This window comes from Protopterus annectens, chromosome 7.part0, assembly GCF_019279795.1.
Source record: "Protopterus annectens isolate FY-2018-M chromosome 7.part0, PAN1.0, whole genome shotgun sequence".
Classification (NCBI taxonomy): Eukaryota; Metazoa; Chordata; order Ceratodontiformes; family Protopteridae; genus Protopterus; species Protopterus annectens.
Genome location: NC_056739.1, coordinates 414,578,741 through 414,591,123, shown reverse-complemented (window position 1 = coordinate 414,591,123; position 12,383 = coordinate 414,578,741). Strand labels below are relative to the sequence as shown.

Sequence of the window (12,383 nt, the reverse complement as noted above, 5' to 3'; positions counted from 1 at the left end):
AGATTAAGCTAAAAGAGGGTCTTGCTACTTTTCACGTGAAATAACAAGGTATATACTTTTACATCTGTCAGTTTAAATTGTTCCAGTGATGCATAAGTAAAAGAGACTATCTGTACTATCAGAATGTTGTCTTTGTTAAGGGGCAAACTTAGCTACCCCACAAGCTGTGTGTGATGAGGGAAGGGGGCACTACAGGAACATGTCACTATACAGCTTCATCCAGCCAGATGACGATGGCAATTAATGCCTGAGAAGTGACCAGGACCATATCCTGGTAGCACATGTATGCATGATCATGCAACACGGACAGCTTTATTGTTCCCAGCAGGAACAGGAAAGGTTACAACCAAAAGTCACTTTTCCTATGGAGGGGGAAAGTCAAAATTCAAAATCTCAACAAACACACAAGCAACAGCAAAATAAATTAAAAAAAATTAAATTTTTGCTGGGGTGCTCCCACACCTTTGTAACTGATTCTAATTTTGGGGTTACCATATACTTGGGGAACAACATCATTACCTTTTCCTGAGGTTCTACATCTAAGAATTAATTACTTTATTTTTATTTATTTGACATTTGTTTAAAGGAAAGTCTGACTGGACACAGATCCCATTTTCAGTGGAGGCCTGGGGAGAAAAGCTCCATAAACATAATACAATTGTTGACATGATGATGACAACATTTACTAAATACAATAATTAACAGGTAATAATACAGATACTGGATGAAACCCCATTTATTGCTCATGTGGCTCCATGGGAGATTGTTTGCAAAGTTGAAAATCCTGTAATCAGAAGCCAGGCATAATGAAAAGCTCCATGCACTAACCACACTCCATCTTCCTATGGTCTGCTTAAAGAGTTTGTCTGCAAAATATTTTATGTTCCAGAAAGAAAATCCACCATCTCATTATGTTATTCCACTGTCAGCATAACCAATGCTATAAATTACATGAATCTAGGGATGCTAAAGTCTACAGACAGGCTGTGGTATGACTACTGCCTGCTGAAGGGCTAAGGAATGAGCGCAGTTCCCCATCAAAATGTGATCAACCACATAGTTCTAGTCATAAATACTTCAATAACACACTTGCTATAAGAGAAAAAGCAGACACAATTTTTATTTTCCAAATGATTTAGCATTAATCAACATGTATTTTAACATAAGCTTATATCATATTATTTGACATGTATCATTACATATTTTCATGGTACACTTAGATGTCTGAATGAGTGCTCCAGTCATTGTAAGTACAGACAGGAGACACAGGCTGTCAAAAGGTTAAGTAATTTCAATGCTAAAGTTGTAGATTATGCACTCATGCTTAGTGTGCAAGAGTTGGTTGAACGACACACAAGTTTGGTTGTGTGAAGCTATGGTAGACATTACTGAAAAATGACATCCTTGGCTGATGCCGTCAGCAGGCAACTTGTGTACTGTAATCAGTCAATGGATCCATTAAATCACAGACAGGCCATGACACACTTTCAGTAAAATAATATCAGAAAGAGAGACAAATGGATGAAAATACTAAGCATTTCAATTCAAGTTTTGATAAATGGAAAGGATGAGATATAACAGCTGGTACTAATGTAGATGAGTTAATGCAGTCAACTCCACGTATGCATGTATGTTTGCTGGAGAACAGCATATGAAGGTGCAGGTTATTCTTAAAATGGCCAGCAGAGTTATCATGTAGCTTACCCATTGGGCTGTGGAGGATGCAGCTGCAAGTATTTAAGTGGAAAGAGTAGCACAGTTACCCATTAATGTGGCATGACTCAGACAGTAAACCATTTAAGAAGGAAGTATGCAGCCCTACCCTAACCCAGAGTGAGTTCCACATGGGGGAGTGGGCACTGAAGCTTGGTGAATTTGTTTATGAGACACACTGATTCATCACATGGACTGACTGACTGACATGCTCACTTCCATTACACAGAAAATTGTGGGATTTGTGTGATGCAACCTTCTGTCTTATGAATGCGGGCTTCTTCTCTGTAAATGTAAAACCTGCAGACAGCTGTAATTCGTACATGCTTTTATTAAAGTTACAGTTGTCTGTAATGTGCCTGTCTTGTATGCCCTGAGAAGCATGAAGTGCTTCAAAACATATAATGCACTATGGAATTTGTTTCATTAGATGAGTATGTACCCTGTGCACCTACTATATACTGCGTACTTTGCAAACTGCCACAGCTCATAACAGCAAACTCTACTGTAACTATTACATTCACATCTTGGGAAACCTTTGGCATAAGAGTCAGGTGTTGGCTTTTGTATACTTATATGGTAAAATGGCTTTTCAACTATTTGTAAAACAAGTGGTTGGTACTTTACTGGTATGGATGAGATCCCATATGCATGTGAACTAGTGAAGGCATGTATCCCATCAAACAGTGCAGCATTTATTAAATACTTTCAGTAGACCTACACCTACGGCCATCGTGGAAAAAAGTTGTGTACACTTACCATAAATGTAGATGTTCGAGTGTATTCACTGTTGCAGTCATCACATTTGGGTTATCTGCTTGCAGGTAGCCCTCAGTTGGCCTGATAATCAAAGTCTTGGGTCCTGTGTCGATTGCTGTCTCATCTTCCATGACGTCAGGTCGTTAGGGGTATAAAGCATGCAGCCAAACGCCATTACATCAGTTTTTCTTGCCCCAGATATCAGGTGCCCCATAATGGGAAGCAATTATATACAAGGTTACACCTCCAACAAAAAGCAAATACACCAGAAAGCTTTAAGCATAGTAAACAAGAATAGAGCTATAGTCAATAGAAGTCAGGGGGCTGGAGGGAGGGTAACCAAGACTGCAACAGTGAATACACTCAAACATCTACATTTATGGTAAGTGTACACAACTGCACTATGTCCTTCGTGTTTCACTGTTGCAGTCATCACATTTGGGTAGCTTCCCAAAGCTAAGGATGGGATGAGGCAATTAGATAGCATTAGGACCAGCTATAAGGCCCTGCAAGACTGCAGTGGCAAAGCCAGCTCTGGATTTAGAGAAAATTGGCAAGTGGTGATGCTTGGTGAAGGTATGAACAGAACTCCAGGTGGCAGCTTCTAGGATGTCCCTGGTAGGGAAACCTCTGAGAAAGGCTGTAGAGGTAGACGCAGCCCTGATGGAATGAGGTCTAATCCCCTGTGGGGTAGGTTTTCCATGGTGCTTATAGAAGAAATGAATGCAATGGCCTATCCACTTAGAAATGGTTTGCTTTGAAATGGCCTTCCCCTCTGCCCCTGCAGCAAATGCAACCAGCAGCTGTTCAGATTTCCTGAGAGGCTTAGTCCTGTCCAAGTAAAATCTAAGTTGTCTGTGCATGTCCAAGGAGTGCAGTATTCATTCCCCTTTGTTCTGTGGATTAGAAAAGAAGGTTGGCAAATGAATGGACTGATTAAGGGCCACAATGGATACCACCTTGGGCATAAAGGAAGGGTTGGTCCTGAGGGACACCTTGTCTGCATGAAAGATGATGAAAGGCTCCACTGCCATGAGGGCCTGCAATTGAGACACCCTTCTTGCTGAAGGAAGGCTGTTTTCTAAGAAAGGCATTTCAACTCTGCATTTGTAGCTAGCTCAAAGGGAGGCAGAGTGAGCTTTTCCAATACAAAGTTAAGGTCCCAAGCTGGAGTAGGGGCTCTCCTGGGTGGTCTTAGGTTTTTGGCCCCTCTGAGGAATTGCTTCAGCAGTGGATGAGAGAAGAGGGGTGGCTCTGTATTATAATGTGCTGAAATGGCAGAGGCATGAATTTTGATGGAAGAAAAGGAAAGGCCCTTGTGAAGCATCTCAGTTAAGTATTGAAGAATATGAGGTAAATTTGGCACTGTTATGGCCATCCCTGGAGTTTGGCTCCAGGAACAGAATCTTTTTCATTTTTCAGCATAGGATTTTCTAGTACAAGGCCTCCTTGCCTCCAGAATGACATCCATCACTTCCTTACTGAGGGATGGTAACAGAGAGATCAGGTAATTAGCCAGGCTGCAAGGTTCAGGGTTTGAAGCTGTGAGTGCAGAATCTGGCCCTCCTGCTGTGACAGCAGGGCAGGGGTCTGAGGCAGGTGACACACTGCACAAGAGAGGGTACCAGTGTTGGCAAGGCCAGTCTGGTGCAATCAGTATTGTCCTTGGTTTGTCCTGTTTGATCTTTAGTAGCACTTTGGAGAGGAGAGGCAGAGGGGGAAAGGCATAAACGGATAGGTTTGTGAAGGACAGGGCATCCACTTGCCAAGCTTGTCTGTGGTCCTTGTGCAGAATTTGTCCAATTGGTAGTTCTAAGAGGAGGCAAACAGGTCTATCTCTGGGCTTCCCCATTTGTTTCTCAACATGTTGAATGTCTTTGGTTCCAGTTGCCACTCATGTGGGTCCATGAGATTTCTGCTTAGTTCGTCTGCCAGTGTATTTAGCTTGCCAGGCAGGAATTGAGCCTGTAGGTGCACTTGGTAGCTCAAGGCTGTGTTCCACAGAGCCATGGCTAGTCTGCAGAGAGGGTATGAGCGGGTTCACCCCCTGCTTGTTTATGTACCACATAACCGTGGTGTTGTCCGTCTTTACCAATAACTGTCCTTGAAGATTATGGTCCTTGAAGGCTGTCAGAGTTTGAGTCTGAGTTTTTAAAAGCATTATAATGTTTAGGTAACGGTTTGTGTTCATATACATTTTAAAGGAAAATGCTACAAAGGTTGTAAATTAGTGAAAAACGAGTAAGGCTGTTATCAAATGCACAAGTTAGTGTGATGCTCTAATTCATAAAAACATACAGCAGGGCGTTGATTATCCAAATTATTTTGGACCTAGGCTAGTTTGGATAATCAAACTGTTCGGTTAATCAAACATACATTGAATTGGATAAAAAACTTCTAAAATCTTGCTTATTTGCATGCAGGGAATACACTTTTCAACCGTTCAGCGATCCCCATGGAAAATAAAGAGGCAGTACACACACCTGTGCCACCCTTCAACTACACATTTGTGCTAGCCTTCAACTCAGCTGTGTGTGTGCATGACAGGCTACTTCTCTTCAATTTAGCCATACTGCAAAATTAGATGGGAATAAGAAGCAAACCTAGCCTGTGCTGCAAAAGATAATAAGAAGTTCTTTGTGTTTCACTGTTGCAATCATCACATTTGGGTTATCTGCTTGCAGGTAGCCCTCAGTTGGCCTGATTATCAAAGTCTTGGGTCCTGTGTCGGTTGCTGTCATATCTTCCATGACGTCAGGTCGTCAGGGGTATAAAGCATGCAGCCAACGCCATTACATCAGTCTTTCTTGCCGTGCAGTGCCCGAAGCAGAAGCAGTTCGCAAGTGCCAGTCGGCCGACTCCTGAAATTTTCGTTTTCGAGTTTCAGATCCGAAGTCTTCAACTAAGCTAAGTACCCATTGGGGATCCATTTTCTTGCTCTAAACTGATGTCAGTAAAAGTTACCAACTGTATTTCTTGAGGAAAGCAAATACCTCATAAAGATTTTTATTCGTATTGCATTCCTTGCTTAGGCCCAGACCACGACGTACCTCGCTGTCGGTTTTGTGCCTTATTCAAACCTTGAACTATTCATCGTTGGTTCATTTTCGCATCTAAGTATTTTGGTACTCGGTTCAATTATCCAGAAATGGTTTCGGTAAGCCACCTGACTACCGACATTGTGAAAAGACACAAGGGTAAAGACAGACTGCATAGGTCCAAAGCTGCCGACGACGGTTCTCCTAAGCTAGTCACCAGTTTGCCGGAACTCAGTGAGGAGCTTTCGCAGCCCCTCTCAGTCAGGGGGTTGAACCAAGGAACTCTCTTGGACTAGTTCCTTTTTTGTGGCTGCTGCTACCACCATGGCATCTACGGGGGAGCCCTTGTTCCACGTCGGTTTATCTGACGGTGGACTCAGACGTTTAGGGATTGGTTCCATGGTGTCCAGCTCCTTCCAGGCCAATGAGGTGACCAGGTCCACCAGGTGATCTGCAGGAGGGGACACCCAGGAAGTAGATGGGCCCGTGCCGAAAGTCTCCAGGAACATGGATTCATCAGAAGAAGGTTTGGGGGTGGACCAACCTCCCTGCTGGCGTAGGATTTCCCTGATGTCTCCAAAGGAGACATCCACAGGAGGTGAGCTGGGCGAACCTTCCCCATCATCCAAATCCGTGTCCTCAGTGAGGGACTTGGGGGGAGTCCAAGTGTCTCCTTTTACACGTATGCTTGCGAGGCACGTCTCCGGTGGGACTCTCCGGGGGGAACTCACAAGCCACTTGTTCCTCAGGGGGAACCGCCTGGGGCTCCTCGAGCACAGGCTGTCCCTCTAGTAAAATGATGGGATTCGTAGACAGAGCCGAGGGGATCAGGGCGGAATCTGAGGAAATAGTCAAGGGTCTCGATCCAGTGGAGAGAACCCTTTCTATCATGTCGAACGCAGAGGGAGAATGAGCCTCCTGGGGTACCAATAAGGAAGCCGCCCTCCCCGGATCCGATGTGATACTCAGAGCTGGGTCTGAAGTGGACGGAGCTCTGAGGGACGAAACTTGGCCCAACAATGCCAGAGTCGATGAAAAAAGTTCTGCTCCTTCGGATCCAACACCCAAGCTCCCACTCCGGCAGCCACTCGGATCTGAACTGTTTGGATCAGACACGATCCATGCAGCTGTCAGAGTCGAGGAGACTGGTACTGTCGGCACTGACCCCCTGACCAAAGCCATCCTCAGATCAGAGTACTCCGAACCTGGTGGACGGATCGGAGAAGGAGAAATTGGTGTGAAAAAGGGAAGTGGGAGAGGGGGCTGGCAAGACCCCCATCTGAATATGAATATGAATGAAACTCCTCATCACTTTATCCATGTCAACTTCCGATAAGCTACGTGTGGATCTCGACGAGGCCACAGACTCTTACCTGGCGGGTTGAGGAATCGAGGCCCTAGATGAAGGTCGTGTCTCCAATGGCTCCGGAGAAAATCTCGGAGATCGGAGTCAAGGGGGGGTCACGGATCCTAGCCTGACTTTTGGCGGGAGTAGAAGGAAGGTCCGGAGACCTCTTGCATTTCTTTGGTTTAGAATGCTTGTCTGATTTGTGCTCTCTCTCTTTCTCTCTGCCCCTTTTCCTCTCCACTTCCACAGGCTTAGAAATGGGATGGGCATGAGAGGAAGGAGAGGCAGCCACAGCAGCCACTGTGACCGAAGCAGTGGACAAGGCAGCCGCCTAAGAAGGGAGTAGAAGGCCTTTTAGGGCCAACTTAGCCTATCTGTCCTTTACAGCATGCGGGTTAAAACCGGCACAGATAGTACAATCCGTACTCAAAAGGGCAATGCCCAAGCACATCACACAAAGAGTGTGGCCATCTGCAGGAGACAGTCTGTGGCCACACTCAATGCACCTTTTGAAAACAGGCTTTGTGTCAGCCAGGTCTCTACACAAGAAAAAAATCACACTAGAGAAGAAAAGGAGAAGAAAAAGTTACCTGCTTCCCACTCAAAAACCACTCACCACACACTCAAGACACACAGAACACTGAGGGGGGAGGGGAAGCAATACACACTAACAAACTAACTCTAAAAACTACAGGAAATTTTCTAATACATGACGCACCAGCGAGGGGAGGAGGAGCAGGAACCTACACTAAACACCTAACACTCAAATTTTTAGAAAAAAATCTGCTTAAAAAGCAATAAACCCACTCACTAACTCAGAGCTCAGGTGATCACGATGCTTCAGGCAAGTCACGGCAAACAAGATCTGGAGATTGGAAGGTAGTGTAGGTGTATTATGGGTAAGCGGAGAAGTTTGGAGCTCGAAGCAGATGCTAGTGAATTTGCTGGCTCGGATCAGATATGGATTCGGTACCCACAGGTTGAAGACCAAATTACCAAACTCCTACCCCTCCCCCAATAATTGCGACATACTTATCTCACAAGTTCAACTTCACCCTAAAAAGGTCATCACCACAATTGTGATCTATATTCCACCTGGTAATACACCTGCTAGCCTTGAAGACTTCTTATCCTGGTGGTTCACCTGCATATCAGAACCACCAAGTACTCTAATAAATATCCATGGCTACCAGCAGCTAGTCCAAATTCCAACTAGATGTGATAAAAAATCTAAAAAGGAATCCATCCTTGACTTGGGTCCTAACAACCCCACATTGTACCCCCACGCAGGCTGTCTTCAAGACACCTTAAGTGAACACAACATAATATACTTTATACGCAGTAGAACAAGCATATGCAAAACTACTAACTATATATCTACTAGAAACACAAAAAATTCTCTCCTGAGGTCCTCAATACTTTACTCTGTAACTGTGACTGGACCCCCTTAAAAACCTTCCCACTTGACCAGGCTGTAGCATATTTCAACAAAACATTTCTATAACACCTAGACACCGTCTCCCCATTGTGCAAAATCAAGGTTAGAACCTCTACAAATTCCTGTCTCAGTAAAGAAACCAAACAAATCCTCAAGTCCAGAGACACTGCCTGGCTTTACTATCAAAAAAACAAAGAAACATAAAGCCTAACTAAGTACCAAGAATTGTGCAACCGTGCAAAAAAATGTATTAGGCTGGACAAAAAAATCCTACTACATGACATTACAAACTAAATACCAACACAACTCCCAAAAATTTTGGAAAAATGTAAACCAGCTACTAAAACCCACGCAAAAGGCTACCCCCAAACCAACCACCCCTGACACTAAAGTTCCCATTGAAACAGAATTCAACTCCCACTTTGTGAACTCAATTCTATCCTTAGTATCACAGGACAGTTCCTTCCTCACTAGCCCCCCCCCCCAACACAAATAAAACTAATGCAAACTTTACCCTCAAAACAGTTTCCACCACTTCAATCAAAAGTATACTCTCCAAACTAAAAACCTCAACAGCTATTTCTTGAAACTCACAGCAAATGCTATTACTATCCCAATCTCCACTCTCATAAACAGATCAATTGTTGAAAACTATGTGCCCAAACTCTGGAAAATATCCTGTTACACCCATACATAAAAGTGGGACCTCCACTGAACGTAATAACTACAGACCCATTGCTTTACTCCCCCCCCCCCTGGCCAAAATCCTAGAAAAATGCATCCATACCCAGATGCTAAAATATCTCCTGGACAGCAACATCGTGTCACCTACTCAGCATGGTTTCAGACCTGCTCATAGTACCATTACAGCCCTCCTCTGCTTCACAGACACAGTAAACCGTCTCAAAAATGAAGGCCTGCAGGTGTCAACTCTTTTTTTGGATATGTCCAAAGCATTTGACACAGTCTCGCACCAAATCCTGCTAAACAAACTAAACCAGTATCACCTATCAAATTTCACTCTTACCTGGTTCCAAAGCTACTTAACTGACAGGTACCAAGGTGTGAAATGGGAAAATTCTCTCTCTCCTCAGCTGCCCATAACTATAGGAGTCCCACAGGGTTCTATCTTAGGACCACTACTATTCACAATCTTCACAAATGACCTCCATACCTCCACACAGCATGCATCTATCATTCAGTATGCAAATGATACTACCTTAATCTGTGCTGCACAAAACATTCCCATCCTCCTGCAAACAAATCAACGAGCATTCTCTGACATTGAAAACTACCTAACCAAAGCCCAACTTATCCTCAATCCAAAGAAAACTCAGCTTATGATTAAAACCAGTTCTAACAAAAACACTGATAACAGTCAATTCATTATCTACTCCAATCGCTCCAGTGGCACAGGCTAAGCTATTTTATTTTATTTATTTATTTATTTACTTACATTTGTTGACCAGGCTAGTCTAACTGGATACATGTTCATTTTCAGTAGAGGCCCGGGGAGAAAAGCTCCAAGTATAGGCAAAAATATCATCAACAATATTAATATGAAATACAAAATATTAAGCTGCATACTATAGTGCAGATAATAACCATAACTGAGAGAAAGAGAGAATAAAAGTGTACAGAGATTATTTGGTGAGGAGAGAGCTAACATAAAATATAGAATATAGAATATTAGAGGGGAAATACACAATGAGTAGTAATTTCTAACACTCTAAGAATAAGGGGAAAAAAGGATAGTGGAATATTTTTTTTTTTTTTTTTTTTACAGAGGTTAGCTTAATTGTGAGAACAGGCAGGCAACAAAGTTCAGTAGTGTAGGACAGAGAAAGGTTTGAGCGATATACTACAGTAGAGAAGTGAAATAAAAGGAGAGCAGGAGTGGGTGGAGTGGATAATCAGTCAGGGTTAGTACAGGGACACAACCAATGAGTTTTAAGATGTTCTTTGAGATGATTTTTAAAAAGATGTGTGGAGGAGAGAGAAGACAGTCCACTTGGTAGCAGGTTCCAGGCTTTTCCCACTGTGTTTGTGAAAAGTGAGTCCCCAGCTTTGTTGTTAGATTTAATAGTGGAGACTAGGAGCCTATTGGCTGAGCAGAGTTGTAAGGTTTTTGCATGGGGTAGTCAGATTAGTGAGGACAGGGGTATTATTAGGGCGGTGAAGTATATTTTGGGTTATAGTAAGTTGGTGACAGAGTAGCTGGTGCTGCAGTTCTAGCCATCCCAATTGTTTGAAGTTGAGACAGTGGTGGGTTCTGAAAGGTTTACCAGTGGCAAATCTGGCTATGTTATTATAGCTAGTTGCAAGTTTGTTAAGGTTGTTTTTAGAAAGATTGGAATAAATGGTAGAAGCATAGTACAGGGTAGAGATCAGATAGGTCTGGGCAATAGTGGTTCTAGCTGTTGGGGTCAGAAAAGGTTTAATTCTATACAGGGAACCTAGTTTTTTGTTGACAGATTTTATGGTAGTGTTAATATGATCGTCATAGGTGAGGTTGTTATCTATGGTGATCCCCAGGAGATGGATTGCAGTATCAGGGGATATGGTGGTTCCATTGTTAGAAGTTAGTGAAGTGAATTTGTGGTGATTTTTGAGTAGGTGCAAAGAGTAATAATTTTGTTTTTGGGGGGTTCAGGAGGAGACAGTGTTGCATGAACCAATTTTCCACAGTCTGAAAAACCGATTGTGTGCGGGTCTGGAGTAAAGTTGAGGTTCTAGCTGAGCATATTAAAGTTGAATCATCAGCATATTGTATGCAGGTGGCTTGAGGAATTTTGGTATTTAGTTCATTAATAAACATAGAAAAGAGAAGAGGGCCAAGGAATGAGCCTTGAGGTACTCCAGTGTTTACAGGGAGGGGAGTTGAGAGCTTATTATTCCAAAGGACTGCTTGCTGTCGGTTGTTTAAATAAGATTTAAACCTGTGTGTCTAGTGAATGGGCTTGTAGTATCTCAAGGAGCAAACAATGGTTGACCATATGAAAGGTCAATAAATAGAGCGGAAGAAAGAGTTATTATTCCAATTTTTGTTTATACAGTCAGAAAAGGATAGCAGGGCAGTTGTAGTGCTGTGGGGTCTAAAGCCATGTTGGCAGTTAGCAAGTAAGTTGTTGTGGAGGAGGTGATCAAGAAGTTGTTGGTGAATAAGAAGTTATGTACTCACCATAACGTTCCATCTGAGTAGGTAGCTTCATTTGTCTGCAACCTGTGGGTCTTGGATCCGATATCGGATCCGAGCTGGCAACTTGTTTCAAGCTAATGGATCCGAGCTCCTAGCTCCTCCCTTCACCCATAATCCCCTGCTAACCCTCCATGACCTCAGATCGAGTTTGCCCCTCAATATTTACCCAAAAAAATGGGTATCCAACTACAAATAGATCCGCAGAAGGCCAGGGGGAAGGAGGGAAGGATGGTTGCAGACAAATGAAGCTACCTACTCAGATGGAATGTTATGGTGAGTACATAACTTCTTAATCTGAAGTATGGAGTACATTTGTCAGCAACCTGTGGGACAGAGTCCCCAGCTACCTGCACCTTGGGTGGCCATCATGGAAGGATATTGCAAAGCACCGCAGAGCCAAAGGATGCTCTCCCTCTAGACATCACGTCCAGTTTGTAGTGGTTAATAAAGGTATGAGATGAAGCCCAAGTGGCTGCCGAACAAATATCATCCAATGGAACTCTAGACTTGAAGGCCACAGAAGTAGAAATGGAGCGGGTGGAATGAGCACGAACTCCTTCTGGTGCGGGTCTCCCAGAGACTTGATACGCCAATAGGATACATTGAGAAATCCAGTGTGATAAGGATACTTTTGAAATTGCTTTCCCCAAATTAAATTTGGCAAAGGAAATGAACAGCTGGTCGGATTGCCTATGGCCAGCTGTTCTATGAGTATAAAAGCGAAGCTGCCTATGAACATCTAATGAGTGCAGCTTGTACTCTCCCTTATTCTGATATTTAGGGAAGAAAACTGATAAATTTATGGATTGATTTATGTTGGTTTCTGATGCTATCTTGGGAAGAAAAGAGGGATTGATCTTGAGGTACACTCTGTCTGGGTGAAAGATC

General features: G+C 43.2%; 1 protein-coding gene across 2 annotated transcripts in view; it reads right to left on the bottom strand.

Annotated features, from left to right (window-relative positions):
- PLOD3 (procollagen-lysine,2-oxoglutarate 5-dioxygenase 3) overlaps positions 1–12,383 on the bottom strand; it is a gene marked incomplete at its 3' end in the record, with an annotated part of 993,531 nt that overhangs the window by 684,897 nt on the left and 296,251 nt on the right.